Below are 8,454 nucleotides of genomic sequence, written 5' to 3' on the forward strand. Positions count from 1 at the left end.
TCAAACTTGACAAAAGAATAGAGTTTACATCTTACCTTGATTGTTATGTTGAATAACAATATGAATCCTTCTTGTAATTGACTTCTAAAAGCCTAGTGACTCAAATGTTGCACCTCTAATGGAGTCACAAACACCATATGCAACAAGATGAACAAGGAGTGAGGGAGGAGGCACCAAAAACGTCCTAGGGTTTCTCTTAGAAGGTTAGGGATGTTTTCTGGCTTGCCAAGGGTTCCTTTTATACTTAGGCTATTAGGGTTTTCAACCAGAAAACCCTAATTTGACTGCTTAGGCCCTAAGCAGCCCATGGACTCCCTCCATAGAGGCCTTGAATGAATTCTTATGGGTTTCCCCATAGATTTCGTTTACTCCAACTTCTATGGAGTCCATTAGCCCATTTATGCAATTATCAATGATTTGCATAACAGTCCCCTTTATTTAATTAATCTCTTTTAGCCACAAAATTAATTCTTATTAATTTTTAACTAATATTAATTTTTAACTAATATTAATTAAATAATATGATTTCTCTTTTAATATATTATTCATATAATATATTAATAAATCATAATTAATCATTTTTTTCTCCTTAATTCATCCATCAGTTGTTATGGTGAAGGCAACCCAAAAGGATCATGCTCACAATCAGGTCAAGTACATACCAAAATAGTTATGGGCTTAGACACCTAATCCAACAACATTACCCCAAACATATAATTAGATAATTATAGATAAATTTGAATTGGTTCAATAAATAGATATCAAACAAAAAAAATCTAATAAACTCAAATTTTAATATATATATATATATATATATATATATATATATATATATATATGTATATTTGTCAGTTATAGGTATAAGAAAAAATGTATCCATGAGCCTCTTTAGCAAGTTTGTTGATCATTTTGTTAAATTTTCTAAAAAAAATGTTGAATACAGTAACGGACCAAAATACGCTCAAGATCACTTACAAAAACTAAATCAAAGTCATTTATCTTGAAAAACATATGTTACAATTTTCTTATACAACAGTACGAATGTATCATAATAGAACTTGTTCTTGTAACCCCTAACATATAATTAGACAACTAATAGATAATGTTGAATTGGCTTAATAAATAGTTACATTTTAAACACATAAAAGTGCTACATAATGACATATCATGTCATAATTTTCAATTTAGATAACATATTCTTGTTTTTTCTATTTAAATCATTATATATGTAAATAAACGACATTAATTGAGGACAAAAATAATCAGACGAGACATTTGCCATTCATCCTTGTTTATTTGATGTGCCTCTTTTGTTAATTCGTCATCAACATGTGGTTGATGTGGCGTTTTATTATAATATCGAGAGATTCTAATAATAGTGAATGACTGAATCTCAAAGATTGCTGAGAATGAGTGAAGAAAATTGGTGAAGTAAAGATGTAGGTAAAGAGGAAAAATTACTAAATTGACAAATATTCCCTTACATGAGGAGCATGTGACTAATATAATTGTTGAAATATAATGGCAATTAATTAATTCAATGGATCAAATCAGCATATAAGTTTCAATTTTAGACCAATTATGCGAGTGAAAAAAATTGGATCCAACTTGAATTTTTTGGTAAACCATAGGAACCAAATTTGCAATTATAAATATAACAAAAATGCAACTTTGTGTTTGTGAGACAAAGTTATTATTATTAATATTACAAGTTGTAATGGACACTTTGTAAACATGTTAATGTGTAAAATTCAACTTTAATCCGGTAACTTTGTGTAATAGTATGTCACTTGTAATCCTTCTATTTTATAAAATGATATTTTCATCTTTTTACTTTTTAAAATATCACTTTCTCCCCTCCACCTTTAACTTTGTAAAATTTCACCCTTTCGTTTTCTAAACTTTCGTGCTTATCTCATACTATATATCAATACAATTTTACCTCATCTACTTTGTAAAATGCATTTTCCAGCTCATCTCAATCGAGAAAATCACTATACCTAATACGGCAATTGTTAATGTACAACGTACCAGTATGTCAATACGTAAAGTGCAACTTTAATTATCAAAATTTGGAAAATTTGTTATTTGCAACCCTCAATACGTAAAGTGCAACTTTAATCCTTCATCTTCATATAATTTGTCACTGGCAACCCCTGTATTTTGTAAAATGATATTTTTCATCCAATTACTTTTTAAAATATCACATTCACCCCTTCCACCTTAAACTTTGTAAAATGTCTCTTTATACCCCTATGTTTTTCACTCATAATACACAACAAAAACACGTAAAACCTGTTGCAAAGCCTGAGCTCAATTACTAGTTTACCCTAATTAATATTTGGTTTTGTGTGACTAAGGGAATATATATAATTATAAAAAAAACATATTAATAATGCGGTGACAAATAATTATTTATCTTTCACTATATTATTTGCTTTTTTTGTTCGTTAACTTTTAACGATGAACCTATCAAATTATATATTAAAGTATTTAACATACCATCAACAACTTAGAAAAAAAAGTATAATATATTAACCAATGTGTTATTTCATTATATTTATATTTATATGATAATAATAAAATATCAGTGAGATAACATTACAGACGAATTGTTAGGAACAGAAACCCTAATTGCTAATTTCAAAAGGGACTTGCAGTGCAAGCCTACGGTACATATGTAGTAGTGGTTGTCGACATTGTTTATGGTAAATCTAGCGGGGCTGGTGGTTTGGATTGAGATTAGATTTTGGGTGTCGCACGTGTCGTGTGCCTCCTTCGTTACTTCTGCAACATTATGAAATCCATCGGCAAAATTAAAGATTAGAGTATCATCAATTATGAAGGTATGGTTTAGAGACCACATTGCATAGAAACCAGCATTTTGTGGCACTGCCCAGCCGAAGGAATCGCCGACGACATGCTCTGTTGCCACCGAGTGATTGAACTTCATGGATGCAACAACCATGGCTATAATCAGAAACAAACTTGGCTTTAGGTTTGCCATTCTTGATTAAATAAATATGTGTTCTTAATCTTTTGATGGATCTCCCGAGTAAAGCTTTTTGTCGTATGCTATGAGAGAATAAGTTTTGGGTATATTTAGAAGAAATGTTGGAGTTGTATATGTGTATTTAAGAAATTAATGTTAATTAATTTTAGCTATTCACATAGTTACATTTGTAGATATTTATTGCGGCATTAATGGTTATTAACTCCAAGTATTTGTATGTGATTTAGACATGAATAATAAATATTTTTTTATCTTGGTATACGATTCATTACATGTGTAAAGATGGAATACTTCTATATAGCCAGTTTGCTAAACTATAAAATAAAAGTATTCTTATTATGGGATGATATTTCTTTAAAAAATTGTTGTAAAATATAAAATCACTTATTTTGACAAAATCGATTTTGTAAAATATCACTGTCTTTATAAAATGAAATTGCGTTATGGTTCATCCCCTTAATTTTGTTACGACTCAAATAAAAGAAATAACAATAACCCTTCATTTGAACCGAAAATACATATATTAGACAATTATCTATTTGCTAAACGCAAATTTTCATATAATTTAACGATGCAAAAAAGATTTATTCGCTAATACATTAAAAACGACCATAATCCCCATTTTCACCCATATGATACCCTCATTTTTAGTAAATATTATAAAAATGGATATTTAGCTTGTTAAAAACTAATGTAGGACAAGCCCACTTGATAAAAATTTTGCCTATTAGATTGGATGTTTGGTGTTCTAAATCGGTCATTGGCGAATTTTACTAACTTTGTGATACTAACTCTTAATCACTAACCAACCATTTAAAAAATAATAATAAATGAATAAATAAAATTAAATCTGACTCGCTAAAAAGCTCATTAATTTGTATATATACTTCTACCGGCACATATAACATGTGAAACATATTAAAATTTATGGTCATGAGACTAGAACTTGATTAAGTCGTATAGTCATTATATTGGAGAGCGTGAGTTCGAACCCTATTAGTCCTACCCATTTTTTTAAACTTTCAAATAAACTCGTGAAATACTTTGAACTGTAGGTTAACATGTAAAGTCCTAATGTGGAAGCGTGAGTTCGAACCTCACATACAAACCCCTACGTATTAACCAATTGTGCTAAACCCATCTTCAAATAAAATCTAATTACACTCAAAATTTAATATATATTTCTTTTTTTTACAGGTTATAGGTGTAATAAAAAATGTATCGATGAGCCTCTTTAGCAGGTTTGATGACCATTTTGTTGGATTAGGTGTCTAAGTCCATAACTATAATTGGTATTTACTTGACCCGATAGTAGCATGGTCCGTTTGGGTTGCATTCACCGGAGCAATTTGATTGGAAAGATATTTGAGAAAGAGGTTAATTGTGATTTATTAATATATTATAAGAATAATATATTAATAGATAAATCATATTATTGAATTGGTATTGATCAAGAATTAATTTGGAATTAATTTAGTGATCAAAAGAGACAGATTAAATTAACAATGACTGATTATGTAAATCAGTGATACATATAGTTTGGGCTAATGATCGATGATTGATTAGTGATGGACTAAGCTTATGTGAGAGTCCATGAAGTGTTAGTCCAAATGGATTATTGGATCAAAAGCCTAAGTGAATGGATTAGGGTTTACAAGTGACCCTTGGAATTCTACGTGATATATGTAACCCCTAAAGCCCAAAAATCGATACACAAGAGTATCATAAGAAGAAGCTAGCCGATTTTGGTGCCTCAAAGCTCTCTTTCATCGTCCTCCATTGTTCTTGGTGTTTGTGACACATTTGAGGCATCACACTTGAGGTGCTAATGATAGTTCCGTTTTTATTACTTATTTTCATAGTTTATTTTTAGTTAAAACCATCTCATTTTAGTCAATCTTCATGCATATTTTCTCTTTTTGTCATTTTTCTCCTTTACCAGGTGCTTTCTAGTCTTTTGAGCTTAATTGCAGGATTTACCGAAGACTATTTGTTATTGGAGACTTAGAAGGATGCAGGACTTATGGAGGCATGTGATTTGCTTGTGGACTTGAAGTGGTGCGATTGGGTTTGGTGCTTGCGTAAAAGAAGAAATCAATTTGGATGTAATTTGTGGGCAAGGATGATGATGAGGCGACGCAGAATCAAGCTACAAGAAAATTTAAGGAGTATTGGGTCATCATTAGAAGGCTTGGGAATGGCAAATGGGTCCTAAAGAATTATGATTGTGGGCTGAAGTTAAAGAAGTGAAGATTGGGCTAAAATGCATGATTAATGGCCCAAGTCTCACAATCAGCATGACCCACGCGGTTTGCGTGGAATCATACGCGGTCCGCGTGAATTGCCCTGAGCTGATTCCGGGTTTGACTTGTTGACTCTATTTGTGGAAGTTTGGTGGGTGACTTTTGGCACCTTTTTGAATCCGAAAATTAACCCCTTTCGCTGGAGATTGGAGCCATTTTTGAGGGGAAGGACTAGAAGAACACACTCCATATTCTCTCTAAGACGCTTTGGAAGATTGGAAGAATTTTTGGAAGATTAGTGTAATTTCCTTTCATCTTGCATCTAAGACAATGTTTGGTACCACTAAACTATATTGTTTTTCTTTTACTTTGGCCATGCTTGGCTAAATTTTCATTTGGTTGATTAGGGTTTAACCCATGGATGATTATTTGCTTTGAAGACTTATCTTTACATTTGTGTTTGATGTTTATGGGAATGTTTTCTAGTTAAACATCTTGTTGTGCTTATTTATCTTTGATCATAAGCTTGGATGAATGAATGCTAGTTATTGTTGATTAATTTCTTGGTTAAGTAATAGACCTTCAAATTAGTAAGAAACAAATGGTTTATATGTTTGTTTTCATTTCATTTAGACCATGGAAATGTTTCCTCCATAATGATAATGTAAGCATTTGATTATCTTTTGGACTTGGTAACTCTTACAACTTAAAGCTAATTGATTTTCACAAGATTTTATGCTTCATTGATTTTGTGACTTCAATTAAGGATATGTGTTAAGAGCTCCTCTAACCATTTTAATATCTAAGAAGATTTGAGGCAATTTGTGTTTATGAATTGCAATAGCCAAGTTAAACAAATTCACAAGTGTTATTCCATTAAGTCTAATGATAAGTCAATCATATCATCCATGAGGTGTTCCCCAAAATCAACCAATTCCACTTCTTTGCATTTAATTCAATCTTCTACTTGTTTACGTGTCATATTTTCATTCTAGCTAGTTTTAATTTTTGTCAAACAATCGAAAGAACTAAACACCCCCTATTTTACTTTTTTTATTGTTATTTTACAAGTATTTTTACAAAGAGATTTTTTTTTCATAGAGTTATAAATTGAACCAATCTTCGTGGATACGATCCCTTTACCACTATACACTATTTTAGAGTGTAATATTTAGGGTATTAATTTTGTTGGCCTCAACAACCACCAAATTTTGGTGCCGTTGTCGGGGATTGGTTTATTTTTAATCAATTTGTTTCTCTATGTCCCGATCTCAGTGTACAGGTGACTTGATTTACAACCCATAAATCGAAATAGAAGCAAGGCGTTTGGCGAAGGAAAAGCAAATTGAACGTGGTCAAACTTCTAATCCTCACGGGGATCCGGAGGTTGAACCTGCTTCATCAAGTGATACGGAACCCGATTCTAGTCCCGACCCTCGCCAAGAAATTCTCGAAACACTACCCCTACAACAAAATCCACCCATTATTGAACCAATTGCAATGGCGTACGGAGGATAAGTTCCCGAAAGAACCTTGAGGCAAATGATGGAGACCGATGTTACACAAACTCCAACCGGTATCAATTACCCGGTTTTGGAAGGAGGCTCGAAGTTGAAGTCAAGTTTAGTCTATCACCTACCAGCTTTTCATGGATTGGAGAATGAAGACCCTCATAAGCACTTGAAGATGTTCCACATCATTTGCACGAGTATGAAGCCACAAGGGTCAACCAATGACCAAATCAAGCTAAGGGCATTCCCCTTTTCATTGGCCGATAGAGCAAAAGATTGGTTATTCTATCTTCCACCGGGGTCGATCAACTCATGGACCAACATGGCAAGAGATTTCCTTGATAAGTTCTATCCCGCTTCAAGAGTCTCAAGTCTTAGAAATGAGATTTGTGGAATCCGCCAAGGTCAAAATGAGACTTTCCATGATTATTGGGAGAGGTTCAACAACTTGTGCTATAGTTGCCCACAACACCAAATTCCGGAACAACTCCTCATTCAAAACTTCTATGAGGGATTGTTACCAATGGAGAGAAGACTAGTTGATGCCTCAAGTGGTGGTGATATCTTTAGTAAAACTCCACAACAAACAAGACAACTTTTCAACACCATAGCCGCGAATTCTCAACATTTTGGCCCGTGCCAAGACATGAAGAGAGACACACAACACAAAGTCAATGAAGTAGGAACATCAAATCTTGAGTCTCAAATCAAAGATCTAACATCCGTTGTCCAAAAGCTAGCCATGGGACAAACTCCACAAGTGATGGTTTGTGGAATATGTGCAGCAATGGGACATCCTACGGATATGTGTCCCATCCTTCAAGAAGATGTGGAGCATGTGAATGCCATGGGAGAGTTCCAAAACTACCACAACAAACCATCCGGTTACCAAAATGCATATAATTCAAGTTGGAAGCCAAATCCCAACATAAGCTACAACCCTAGACCATTGCCTCAAAATGCATTGGTTAGACCATCCTATCCATCACCACAACCTCATTACCAACATCAAAAACCACACTATCAACCCAAACCACACCCTCCACATCATCATTAACAACCTCCTCAATCTTAACCAAGTAGCTCCGGAATGTCTCTTGAAGACATTGTCAAATCCTTAGCCACTAGTACCCAACAATTCCAAAAAGAGACAAGGACTAGTATCTCCAACCTTGAGTCACAAATGGGAGATATAGTTACATCCATAAGCAAGTTGGAATCCCATGGTAAACTCCCTTCTCAAACCGAAAAGAACCTTAATGTCAATGTGGTGACCTTGAGAAGTGGCAAACAAACCGAAGAAAATAGTTCGAAGAAGAAGCCGAGGGAAGAAGAGGAAGAAATAGAGATCATCCCCATTGAGGATCCCATAGCCAAGAATGACACACAAGCCGGAGCCCCAAAGAAAGACTACTCCTCTAGTGACACCAATAGCCACTCGCCCACCATTCCCCTCCTGACTTGCAACTTCAAAGAAGAATATGGAGGAGAAAGAGATCTTGGACACCTTCCGAAAGGTGGAAGTAAACATCCCTTTACTTGATGCAATCAAACAAATTCCGAGATATGCAAAGTTCTTGAAGGAGCTTTGCACCAACAAGAGAAAGTTGAAAGGGAATGAGAAAATCTCGATGAATGAAAATGCATTTGCAGTTTTACAAAGGAAGCTTCCACCCAATTGTAAAGA

The 8,454-nt window shown here is 33.7% G+C and overlaps 1 pseudogene; it reads right to left on the reverse strand.

Moving 5' to 3' along the window:
* Positions 1-2,587: 2,587 nt before the first annotated feature.
* LOC145098552 (umecyanin pseudogene) lies at positions 2,588-3,007 on the reverse strand (annotated as a pseudogene).
* Positions 3,008-8,454: the final 5,447 nt, after the last annotated feature.

This window comes from Lactuca serriola, chromosome 4 (assembly GCF_051521515.1).
Source record: "Lactuca serriola cultivar US96UC23 chromosome 4, Lser_US96UC23_V15, whole genome shotgun sequence".
NCBI classification, from domain to species: Eukaryota; Viridiplantae; Streptophyta; class Magnoliopsida; order Asterales; family Asteraceae; genus Lactuca; species Lactuca serriola.